Here is a 13,300-nt window from a genome sequence, read left to right on the forward strand (position 1 = left end):
ACAGTCGGTGGGGTGGCTGGGGTGGTGGTGATGGGCGCAAGGGAGGGTTACAGAGAAGAAAGGGAGAAGAAGGGGAATGGGGGGCGCGACGGGGTAGGGTTTTGCGTCACTGGGGGTTAGTGAAATTGAATCCACGTGAACGCGTGGTTAGGGTGGACGGGGGTTGACGCGATCGCGTGAGTGACGCGATCGCATGGAATGGGTAAAAGGGTGAATGAGGCGGTTGCGTGAGGCATGCGACCGCGTAGCTGGAAATTGTGCTAAACGCATAATTCCAGCGTCGTTTCAGCACAATTCTCTGTCTCCTTTGGGGTGTTGTGCAATCCACGCGACACGAATGCGTCGCTCACACTTTCGCGTGGGATGGATGTTTTGCAAGTTACGCGTTCGCGTGATGGACGCGAACGCGTGGGCCGTTTTGTGCTAAACGCACAACAACCGCACGATTCCAGCCCAGATTTCTGGGCGTTGGATTTTTATGCCGATTTCCAGATCACGTGTCCGCGTGATTGACGCGGACGCGTGGGAGGTGTTTTTCGCAACTGACGCGAACGCTTTAGTGTTACGATCGTGTCGCATGCCTTCCTCTTTTATATATATATATATATATATGCAGTATGCAATGCTAATGCAAATGCTATGAATAATATCCAGGTTCAATAAAAGTAATATAACATAAAATCAAATAGGACGAAATAAAAATTGAAAAAGAAACGACTATACCATGGTGGGTTGTCTTCCACCTAGCACTTTTAGTTAAAGTCCTTAAGTTGGACATTGGATGAGCTTTCTGTTATGGTGGCTTATGCTTAAATTCATCCAAAAATCTCCACCAATGTTTGGAATGCCAACAGCCTCCGGAGTCCCAAACTAGGCATGTAAAGCTTCTGAGCAGCTTCAAATAGATTTTCAGGCTTCTGGGGTGACGAATATCAGAGTATTTTCCAGGATCCCAAACTTTGGTTTTAAATCCGCCTTCGTCTTGATCTATATTTTTCCATTCGGGCGGTTTAGAAATTAGATTCTCACCAAGATGACTAAACATTTTCTGAGATCCATTCGATTGAACATGATACCAATCCGTGCACTTCGAATTGAAGCGTAGAACCCTATTGAACCTTATGCACCAGCTCTGAGTACGAGCCATTTTCCTCTTACTCTTAAAGCCGCATAGAGCTCTAAGCTGGCCATCTGTTTCAAGCAAACCATATTCAAGTGGAAAAATAAAGTTAAAGGTTAAGGATTGTACCCACTTGAAGCTTGTATTGGGTGGTAATGGCCTTGGGATAGGTGTTTCCAGTGGTTCTGTAAGTTCTACTCCCTTGTAATCTTCTGCGGATTCCTCCACTTCCTTGCAAACTTCTTCAAATGCAACCACGTCTTGATCAAAGTCTTCGACATCTTCCGCATCACTCAAGTTATAAGTTGGAGGTTGAGAAAAATCTACCTCGACAACATCTTCGTATTCACTTAGATAAGGTTCTTCAATTTCAGAGAACTCACTTGCGGATGTAAGTTCATTACTAGGAGAACTTGACTTGAGACTATCATCATCAAGGAAACGTGCGTCTTGGGTTATTCCATCTAGTTCTTCATGAAATACCTGCTTTGGGGGTTATGCACTATCCTCCTTAGCATTAATTGTAACGTCCTTGACGAAATTTTTCACAACTCTGGATTCCCATGGAGGTTTAGCATCTCCTAAATCTTCAATCAGTACTTCTTCTTCTTGGATAATTTGAGCTTCCTCCAATTGTTCCATAACAAAGTTATGCTCATTACTGCCCACTGGGGTTTCTAGTGTCTCCTTCATGCTACGTTCATCATTAGATTCTCCACATAAAGCTATTGGAGTTCCTTGAGGTTCTAAACGTCTGGAAGATAATTGATGTATTGCTTGCTCCAGCTGATGAAGGGTTGTATGAAGTTGATCTACTGTTTCCTTGAGGCGAGCCTGTGATTCTCGAGGTGACGGATTGGAATTGGGGTAAATAAGGATCGTATGGTGGTGAATGGTGAAAAGGAGCTTGTGAGTGTAGTGGTTCAAAGTTATGTTGAGAGGATGGTCTATAGGCACAGGGTGGGGCTTGTTGGTAGTTACAAGGTTGTCCACCATATCTATCAGCTTGGTATGCATTGTAGAATGGTCTTTGTCCATGATATCTTGGAGGGTGTTGTTGCCTAAAGGGTTGATCAAATCCTCTTGGCTCCATCCATCTTTGATTTCTCTGACCTTGATGCATGTTCCCGCTATAACTTCCGTTTCCTTCAACAATATTAGAACCAAACTCAAAGCGAGAGGAGTGAGAATTCATAGTAGCTAATAAAAAAAATAAAAAAGGGAAAAACAAAAACAAATAAACAAATAAAAGAAAAAATATTTACCATAACCAATAATAAGTCACACGTTTGCAATAACCCGGCAACGGCGCATTTTGAAGAGAGAACTTTTGCGTGGTCTAGAATTCAGAATAAATTCCTGTTGCAAGTATAGCTTCTAAACGAACAAAAGTCCTTTCTTACAAACGTTTTGGTTGTCAGAAGTAACAAACCCCTAAATAAATTGATAACCGAAGTATTTAAACCTCGGGTCATCTTCTCAAGGAACTGCAGGGAGGTATGTTCTTATTATTGGTTATGAGTTTTGTAAATTGGGGGTTTTGAAAGTAAGGAACAAGTAATTTAAACGACAATTAAAATAAATAAATAACTATGAAATAAACTCTTGGCAAGGTATGAGAATTTGGAAGTCCTATCCTAGTTATCCTTATCAATGGTGATGAGAATTGAGTTTTAATCCCACTTAAAAGCAAAGGAAGGTCAAGTGGACCAATTAGTTTGATCCTCAGGTCCTAGTTAATTCCTAAGAAAGGACTGGAGTTATTGAAGTTTAATTCAATTAGAAAAGACAACAATTATCAATCACATTAAGTTTGATAACTCAAGAGTTGCCAATTAATCGAACAAAACCAAAAGGAAGAAAATATAAATTATTAATGGAAATAAAGGAAAGCAATCATAATTCTGAAATACCTCGAATTATATTAAATAGAAAATCAAATCTAAACATGAATGATTCATAAGCTAAATTGGCAAAAAAAGTAATTAAAGGAAAGCATTAAAATATCTAGAAGTAAAAGAGAAATATAAAGTAAAAGGAATATTGAACCTAATAAAGAGTCGGAATACTAAATTGAAATAACAAGAAATTCTAATCCTAAAACCTAAGAGAGAGGAGAGAACCTCTCTCTCTAAAAACTACATCTAAACTATGAAAAGTGAATAATTCGAGAGCTCTCCTCGAATGGATGTATTCCCCCACTTCATAACCTCTAATCTGTGCCTTCTGGACTTGGATCTGGGCCAAAAAGGGCTTCAGAAATTGCTGGGAGCGTTTTCTGTAATTTCTGGTGCGTGGCGTCTGTCACGCGTCCGCGTGGGTCACGCGGTCGCGTCATCTGGAGTTTTCCTTGTCACGCGTTCGCTTTGGTCATGCATCCGCATCATCTGTGTTATGCTCATGGCGCGCGTTCGCGTCGCTGCCTTTTCGCGCTGGGCATGCGACCGCGTCGTCCATGCGTTCGCGTTGCTGCTAGTTTCTTTAAAAACTCCATTTTATGCTTTCCTTCCAATTTTGTATGTTTCCTTTCTATTCTTTAAGTCATTCCTGCCTTAGAAGATCTGAAACTACTTAACACACAAATCACGGCATCGAATGGTAATAAAAGGGTAATTAAAATAATTATTTTTAAAGCATAGAAAACATGTATTTCACATAAATCACATAATAAGGAAGGGAAAGTAAAACCATACAATTTACATGAATAATTGGGTGAAGGATTAAATAAATCACCTAAATTGAGCACAATATATATCATAAAATATGGGTTTATCAATGACGCGTTCACTCCCTAATCCGAGCTTAGCCGCGTTTGATCCTGAAATTGAAAGAACTATTTCACGTATTAGGCGAGCTTGGTGTCGGTTAGCCTCTGAGGGTGGTGAAGTGGTTTCTACCAATTCACCAGTCTTATCTGAGAGCGAATCTGAAGCGCCATTTGAGGAAGAAACAAGCTCTTCTTCTACTGATTCTGTTAATTTACGTGCAGGTAATATGGTAGAGCCCAGATGGATTACTCTCCAAGAAGCAGGAGCTCTGGACGTTACACTGCAACCGTATCAAGTACGTCACCCAAATCTGGCTGCAGATTTTTAACTGAAGACTGCGCTAATCAACTTACTGCCCAAGTTTCATGGCTTACCTGCTCAAGAGCCTATCAAGCACCTGGGGAATTTTAAGACAGCCTGCTCAACTTCTAGGCGTCATGGTGCAGATGAAACCACTATTTGGTTATATGCCTTTCCGTTCTCTCTTGAGGGAAAGGCAAGGGAGTGGTTCTACACTCAACCTGAAGAAGTTGTTACCAATTGGGATCTACTCAGAAGGGAGTTCCTGGACAAATACTTTCCAGCTGAAGTTACAGATAGACTGAGGAAAGAAATTTCCTGCATTATCCAAGGCGAGTCAGAGACTCTCTACGAATATTGGGAACGCTTTAGGAATCTCCTAAACTCATGTCCCCACCACAAGATTGACCAGTTGGTGTTGATTAGCTACTTCACACAAGGCATGAAGCCTCAGGATAAGATTACATTAGATGCTGCGAGTAATGGCTCTCTGAAGAAGTACAAAACGGCGACAGAAGCGTGGCAGCTGATCGCCGATCTAGCCGAATCTACCCAGAATGCCAGGCATAGGAACAACCATCCCAAGGCTATTGCGGAGGTTTCCTCTAGTAGTTAGACTGCTGCTCTCACATAGACTCTGGGAGAGATGAACAACATACTGAAGCAGTTAAAGTTGAATCAACAACAACCTCAGCCTCCCCCACAACAATAGTGTCAACAGATGGTTCCTCAGAGAGTGTGCGGAATATGTGCCTGCTATACTCATTACACTGATGAGTGTCTGTAGCTCCAATAAGAAGACAACACCTTGGAAGCTACCCATAATTTCTACGACCGCCCGAATTAAGGATTCTATCAACAAGGTGGCAATTATAACCAAGGTGGGAACCACAATCATGTTTGGCAAGACAACTCCAACCAGGGGTGGAGAGACAACTCCAACCAGGGATGGAGGGACAACTATAACCGAGGAGGCAGAGACAACGTTGGAAATCAGAGGTGGAACAACAACAACAATCAGCAGAACTGGTATTAGCAGAACCCTCCTTACCAATAGCAGAACCAAGGCTAGCCTTACCGAGCACCACACCTAAGGCAGTCCCAAGTGCCTCAGAACAACCAACAGCAGACCCCTCAAATCCCTTACCCCCTTCTTCCTCTAATGATGAGATGCTTCGCTCTATTGCACGAGGACAACAAGACATTTAGAATACAATTAACTCTTCTATAAATGGAATCATTAACTACCCCCAACAATCAATCTTCAAGCTCCAGTGCACTTCCTTCTCAACCCTTACCTAACCCAAAGGGTAGAATCAATGCCATTACTTTGAGGTCCAGAACCACACTACAAGAGAGGAGTCATGAGGAGCCAAGCTCAAAGGAAGACATTCAAGTTGAAGACATTAATGAGGTGGAGGATGTTGAAGAGGAGGATGAAGTACAAGACATAGTTGAAGAAGAAGCAGCCCAACCAAGGAATGGAGTACCAAAAGAAGATGAAGTTATAGGAGAAGCCATTCCCATTCCATTCCTACACCTTGCTAGAAAGTCCAGAAAGCAGATGGAGCTCGATCCCAAGATGGTGGAGATCTTCAAAAAGGTTGAGGTAACCATTCCCCCTTTTGATGCCATTCGCTAGGTACCTAAATATGCGAAGTTTCTAAAAGATTTATGCATGAATAAAGATAAAATACAGGATTTAGAAACTATTCCTCTAGGTAGCTCTATTTCTGTTTTAATGGGTGATATACCGAAAAAATGTAGTGATCCGGGTGCATGCATGGTTACTATTACTATAGAGGGTGTAAAATTTTATGACTGCATGTGTGATTTAGGTGCGTGTGTGAGTATTATGCCATTATTTGTATATGATGCTTTGAGGTTCTCTCCCTTAAAAAGGTCGGTAGCACGTTTTGTTTTGGCAGATAAAAGCATAATCTCGGTGGTAGGAATTGATGAGGACGTGGTGGTGAGCATTAAGGGGCTAACATTCCCTATTGACTTCTATATTTTGGAGATGCCCCTTAATGACTCAGGAAGACCATCTTTCATCCTCCTTGGAAGGCCATTTCTGAAGACTTCAAGGTTCAAATTGGATGCCTTCTCAAGAACTTATTCTTTTGAGATAGATGACAGAGCAGTGAGCTTCAACCTGGATGAAACTATGAAGCACACCCCGGAAGATCATTCCATCTTCCAGTGCGACATCATTGATGAAACTGTAACTGCAGTTCACCAAGAAGAAGTAGAAGAGATGCACATGGAGTAAGGTGCAAGTGTGGGGAAACCCTCTAAGCTTATTAAAGATACCTTGTCTCCATCAATGGCTCCAGATGATCAAGTGCCCAGCCATGAGCAGAAAATGGAGTTAAAGCCCCTTCCACCCAACCTCAAGTATGCTTATCTTGAGGATAATCAGAAGCTCCCAGTTATTTGATGAGCGGATAATTTATACGCTTTTTGGCATTGTTTTTAGTATTTTTTTAGTTTTTATTATATTTTTATTAGTTTTTAATTAAAATTCACTTTTCTGGACTTTACTATGAGTTTGTGTGTTTTTCTGTGATTTCAGGTATTTCCTGGCTGAAATTGAGAGACCTGAGCGAAAATCTGATTCAGAGGCTGAAAAAGGACTACAGATGCTGTTGGATTCTAACCTCCCTGCCCTCGAAGTGGATTTTCTGGAGCTACAGAAGCCCAATTGGAATAAAAGCTAGCGTTTGATGGCCCAAAACGGCTTTCCAAGTCAGCATAGGAATTCTGGCGTCAAAATGCCAGAACTGGCATAAAAGCTAGAGTTAAACGCCCAAACTTGCATAAAAGCTAGCGTTTAACTCCAAGAAAAGTCTATACACATGAAAGCTTCAATGATCAGTCCAAGCACACACCAAGTGGGCTCGGAAGTGGATTCTGCATCATTTACTCATTTTTGTAAACCCTTGGCTACTAGTTTTCTATAAATAGGACCTTTTGCAATTGTATTTGGATACCTAACGTTAGGATTTTTGCTAGTAAAGAATTTTATAGAAACAATCATGTTGTAGATACAGTCTCTAAACCAACAGAAATCCCTTCGTACAAACGTTTTGGTTGTCACAAGTAACAAACCCCTTTAAAATTGATAACCGAGTATTTAAACCTCGGGTCGTCTTCTCAAGAAACTGCAGGGAAGTATGTTCTTATTATTGGTTATGGAGGTTGTAAATTAGGGTTTTGAGAATGAGGAGCGAATGGTTTAATTAGCAATTAAAGTAAATGAAGAACAAGTAATTTAAATGGCAAGTAAAATAAATAGATGACTGTAAATAAACTTTTGGCAAGGTATGAGAAATTAGAGGTCCTATCCTAGCTATCCTTATCAGTGATGATGAAAATTGAATCTTGATTCCACTTTGTTAACCTTTAATAAGGCAAAGGAAGGTCAAGGGATTAATTGGTTTGATCTTCGGGTCCTATTTATTTCCTAAGAAAAGATTGGGATTATTGAAGTTCAATTTAATTAACAAAGATAACAATTATCAATCATGTTTGAGTTTGATAACTCCTGTGTTACTGATTTTTTAACCAAGACCAAAAGGAGAAAAGTAAATCTACTGGAATAAAAATGTCTTCAGATGGGAATAACAATAATGTAAATAAAAGAAAGCAATAATAAACCAAAATACCTCAAATAACATTAATTCAAAGAGTAATCTGTAACATAGAAGAATTCGTAAATAAAATTGAGAAAATAAATAAAAGGAAAATTGAACCTGATAAAAAGAAACAATCCTAAAAGCAAGAGAAATCCTAATCCTAAATCCTAAGAGAGAGGAGAAAACCTCTCTCTCTAAGAACTACATTTACTCCTAAAATTGTGAATGTGAAAGCTTATTTGTGAATGGATGCATTCTCCCACTTTATAGCCTCTAATCTGTGTGTTCTAAGCTGAAAACTAGGTCAAAAGCAGCCCAGAAATCGCTCCCTACAATTTCTGTTACGTTCAGGTCGCCGGTAAGTGACGCGGAGGCGTCGTCCACGCGTCCGCGCGGATTGAAGTTCGCAGATGCGACACCGGCGCGTCATTCACGTGTTCGCGTCGCCTAACTTCGGATCAGCTATGATAAATTACATATCAAATCGAAGCCCCGGACGTTAGCTTTCCAACGCAACTAGAACCGCGTCGTTTGGACCTCTGTAGCTAAAGTTATAGCCGTTTGAGTGCGAAGAGGTCAGGCTGGACAGCTTAGCAGTTTCTTCAACTTCTTGTATTCCTTCCACTTTTGCATGCTTCCTTTCCATCCTCCAAGCCAGTCCTGCCCTGTAATCTCTGAAATCACTTAACACACATATCAAGGCATCTAATGGTAATAAGAGAGGATTAAACATAGGGTACTTAAGGCCAAAGAAGCATGTTTTCAATCAAAGCACATAATTAGGAAGGCAAATGTAAAACCATGCAAATAGTATGAATAAGTGGGTAAAGAGTTGATAAAAACCACTCAATTGAGCATAAGATAAACCATAAAATAGTGGTTTATCAATACCTCATGACACTTTACACGTTTCATATTGTACTCTCTACGGCATGAGTCTCTAACCCCATGGTTGGGGGTGAGGAGCTCTGCTGTGTTTCGATGAATTAATGCATTACTACTGTTTTCTATTCTATCATGCTTGCTTCTATTCTAAGATATTCATTCACACTTCAACCTGATGAATGTGATGATCCGTGATACTCATCATCATTCTCACCTATGAACGCGTGCCTGACAACCAATTCCATTCTACATGCAATCAAGCTTGAATGTGTATCTCTTGGGTTTCTAATCTAAGATTAGAACCTTCGTGCTATAGGCTAGAATTATTGGCGGCCATTCCTAAGGTCCGAAAAGTCTAAACCTTGTCTATGGTATTTTGAGTAGGATCTAGGAAGGGATGACTGTGACGAGCTTCAAACTCGCAAGTGTTGGGCGTGTGACAGACGCAAAAGGATCAATGGATCCTATTCCAAGATGATCGAGAACCGACAGATGATTAGCCGTGCGGTGACAGCGCATTTGGAACATTTTCACTGAGAGGATGGGAAGTAGCCATTGACAACGGTGATGCCTAACATAAAGCTTGCCATGGAAGGAGCCTTGCATGTGTGAAGAAGAAGATAGTAGGAAAGCAGAGATTCAGGGGACAGAGCATCTCCAAAACATCAACCTATTCTCCATTACTGCATAACAAGTATTTATTTCATGTTCTTCTACTTTTTACAATTAAATATGAGAATTATTGATATCATGACTGAGAGTTACAAGATAACCATAGCTTGCTTCAAGCCGACAATCTCCGTGGGATCGACCCTTACTCACGTAAGGTATTACTTGGACGACCCAGTGCACTTGCTGGTTAGTTGTGCGGAATTGCAAAAGTGTGATTGTGATTTCATGCACCAAGTTCTTGGCGCCGTTGCCGGGGATTGTTCGAGTTTGGACAACTGACTGTTTATCTTGTTGCTTAGATTAGGAATAATTTATTTTTTATTGGTTTAGAGTCACTAAAATTGAGTCTTTTATTTGAATTAGTTTCATATTTTAAGTTTGGTGTCAATTGCATGCTTTTATTTTCTTTTAATTTTTTGAATTTGCATGTTCTTAGTTCTTTCTTGATCTTTAAAAATTCTAAGTTTGGTGTCTTCTTTGTGTTTTCCTTAAAATTTTCGAAAATATTGTGTTTGACTTTCTAAAAATTTTAAGTTTGGTGTCCCTTGTGCTTTTATTTACTTAAAAATTTTTCAAAAATTTGTTCTTGGTGTTCATCTTGATCTTCAAAGTGTTCTTGATGTTCATCTTGACATTCAAAGTTTTCTTGTTTGTTCTCTTTGTTTTGATCTAAAATTTGTAAGTTTAGTGTCATTGTGTTGTTTTTCTCTTTCCTCATTAAAATTCAAAAATAAAAAAAATATCTTTCCCTTATTTTACTCATAAATTTCGAAATTTTGCATTAAATTAGTCAAAGATTTTCAAAATCATAACTTTTTTTTAGTCAAGTCAAGAATTCTAATTTCAAAAATTGATCTTTTCAAATCTTTTTCAAAAATAAAATCTTTTTAATTTCTTCAATCATATCTTTTCAACCATATCTTTTTTTTTATATTTTGCAATCATATCTTCTCAATCATATCTTTTTCAAAATAATTTTCAATCATATTTTTTTTAATAAATTGCAATCATATCTTCTCAATCATATCTTTTTCAAAATAAGTTTCAATCATATCTTTTTGATTGCTAATTCCAAAATCTTTTTTTATTAATTAATTAATTTAGTTTTAAATTTGCTTTTATTTTATTTTCTTCTAATTTTCAAAAGTTTTATTTTATCTTCCATTTATTTTGTTTTATTTTCGGTTACTTTTAATTAAAAAAAATTAAAATATAATTTAATTACAATTCATATCAATTCTCTTTTCTCCATCATGGACATAAGTGGAAATGAACATTCCAGAAGGACTCTGGGGTCATATGCTAACCCCATTACAACTGCATATGGGAGTAGCATCTGTATACCTCCCATCAAAGCAAGCAGTTTTGAGCTAAATCCTTAGCTCATTATCATGGTGCAGCAAAATTGCCAGTATTCCGGTCTTCCACAGGAAGAACCTACTGAGTTTCTGGCACAGTTCTTACAAATTGCTGACACAGTACGTGATAAAGAAGTGGATCAAAATGTCTACAGATTATTACTGTTTCTATTTGCTGTAAAAGATCAAGCTAAGAGGTGGTTAAATAACCAACCCACAGCAAGCATAAAAACATGGAGACAGCTATCAGACAAATTACTGAATCAATTTTACCCTCCAAAAAGGATGACACAGCTAAGGCTGGACATCCAAGGGTTTAAACAAGAGGATCACAAATCCCTTTATAATTCCTGGGAGAGGTACAGAGGGATGCTAAGGAAATGCCCCTCTGAAATGTTTTCAGAGTGGGTACAGTTAGACATCTTCTACTATGGGCTTACAGAAAAAGCTCAGATGTCTCTAGACCACTCAGCTAGTGGATCTATATGATTGAAGAGGCTCAAGAACTCATAGATACGGTTGCTAGAAATCAACATTTGTACTCTAGCAGTGATTCCTCCAAAAAAGAAGAGGCTAGGGTAGTAGCTACTAATCCTAATCCTCAAGAACAGATTGTTGAACTTAATCAGCAATTACTCCTTGTGACAAAACAATTAGCAGAATTTAAAGAGATGCTCCAAGACACTAAAAATGCTAACAAGAATATGGAAGCACAATTGAATCAGACAAGACAACAGCTATCTAAACAGATAACAGAAGAATTCCAAGCTATTCAACTAAGGAGCGGGAAGACATTGAATAAATCAGCTCAAAGTAGCAGAAAGCCAAAAAAAGAACAACTGACAGAGGATGACCAACCCACTGCCCAAAATCCCTCTGAGGACAGCAAGAGCCCAGAGAGGAATAATTCTGGCGTTCAAACGCCAAAAAAGGGTGAAAGATTGGCATTAAACGCCCAGTGGATGCCCACTTCTGGCGTTCAAACGCCAGAAAAGGGAGAAAAGTTGGCGTTAAATGCCCATTCCCTGCCCAGTTCTGGCGTTCAAACGCCAGAAAAGGGTGGGAAGCTGGCGTTAAACGCCCATCCAGCACCCTATCCTGGCGTTCAAATGTCAATGAGGGATCAGACACCCGCAAGTGCTGATCATAACCCCTCTAAGAAGGCTTCTCTAACCACCTCTGTAGGGAATAAACCTGCAGCAACTAAGGTTGAAGAATATAAAGCCAAGATGCCTTATCCTCAAAAACTCCGCCAAGCGGAGCAGGATAAACAATTTGCCCGCTTTGCAGACTATCTCAGGATTCTTGAGATAAAGATCCCATTTGCAGAGGCACTTGAGCAAATACCCTCTTATGCTAAGTTCATGAAAGAGATCTTAAGTCATAAGAAGTATTGGAGAGAAACTGAAAAAGTTTTTCTCACTAAAGAATGCAGTGCAGTCATTCTGAAAAGCTTACCAAAGAAGCTTCAAGATCCAGGAAGCTTTATAATACCATGCACATTAGAGGGTGTGATAAACCTATATTTCATGAGTTATTTTGTGCTTAGTTTGAGTGATTTATTCAATCCTTCACCCACTTATTCATATTAATTGCATGGTTTTACTTTCCCTTCCTTATTATGTGATGTATGTGAAAAACATGTTTCCTAAGCTTTAAAATTAATTATTTTAATTACCTTTACTTACATTCGATGCCGTGATTGGTGTGTTGAGTAGTTTCAGATTTTCTAAGGCAGAATGATTTAAAGGATGGAAAAGGAAACATACAAAAATGGAAGGAAAGTGCGAAACGGAGTTTCGAAGAAACTAGCATCCACGCGATCGCATGGACGACGCGATCGCGCGCCAGGCGCGAAGAAGCAGCGATGCGGCCGCATGACTGACGCGGCCACGCGACTTGAGCATAGCGCATACGACGCGGACACGTGACTGACGCGACCGCGTGGCAAGGAAAAGCTCCAGATGACGCGACCGCATGACCCACGCGGACGCGTGACAGAGGCCACGTATCAGAATTTACAGAATACGCTCTCAGCAATTTCTGAAGCCCTTTTGGCCTAGATCCAAGTACAGAACACACAGATTAGAGGCTATAAAGTAGGGAAATGCATCCATTCAGAGGGAGCTCGCATTTTTTTACTTTCCATGATTTAGATTCAGTTTTGAGAGGGAGATTCTCTCTTATCTCTTTTAGGATTAGGATTAGGATTTAGGACTTCTCTTAGTTTTTAAGAGTAACTCTCGATCCAGGTTTAGTATTTATTTTAATTTATTTTTCTATGCTACTTTTACTTTAATGCTTTTATTTGTATCTATAAATGTTGCCAACTTGACTTATGAACCCTTTCCATGTTATGATTTGAATTAATGATTATTTGAGGTATTTCAGTTATTGATTGCTTTCTCTTTAATTTGTGTTACCATTGTTACCAATCTGAAGATATTCTATTCCAGCAATTTCCTTTTTCTCTTTTTGGTCTTGGTTAAGAAATCAGTAACTCAACAGTTATCAAACTCAACATAATTGATAATCGTTATCTTGCTAATTGAACTAAAC

This window comes from Arachis ipaensis, chromosome B02, assembly GCF_000816755.2.
Source record: "Arachis ipaensis cultivar K30076 chromosome B02, Araip1.1, whole genome shotgun sequence".
Classification (NCBI taxonomy): domain Eukaryota; kingdom Viridiplantae; phylum Streptophyta; class Magnoliopsida; order Fabales; family Fabaceae; genus Arachis; species Arachis ipaensis.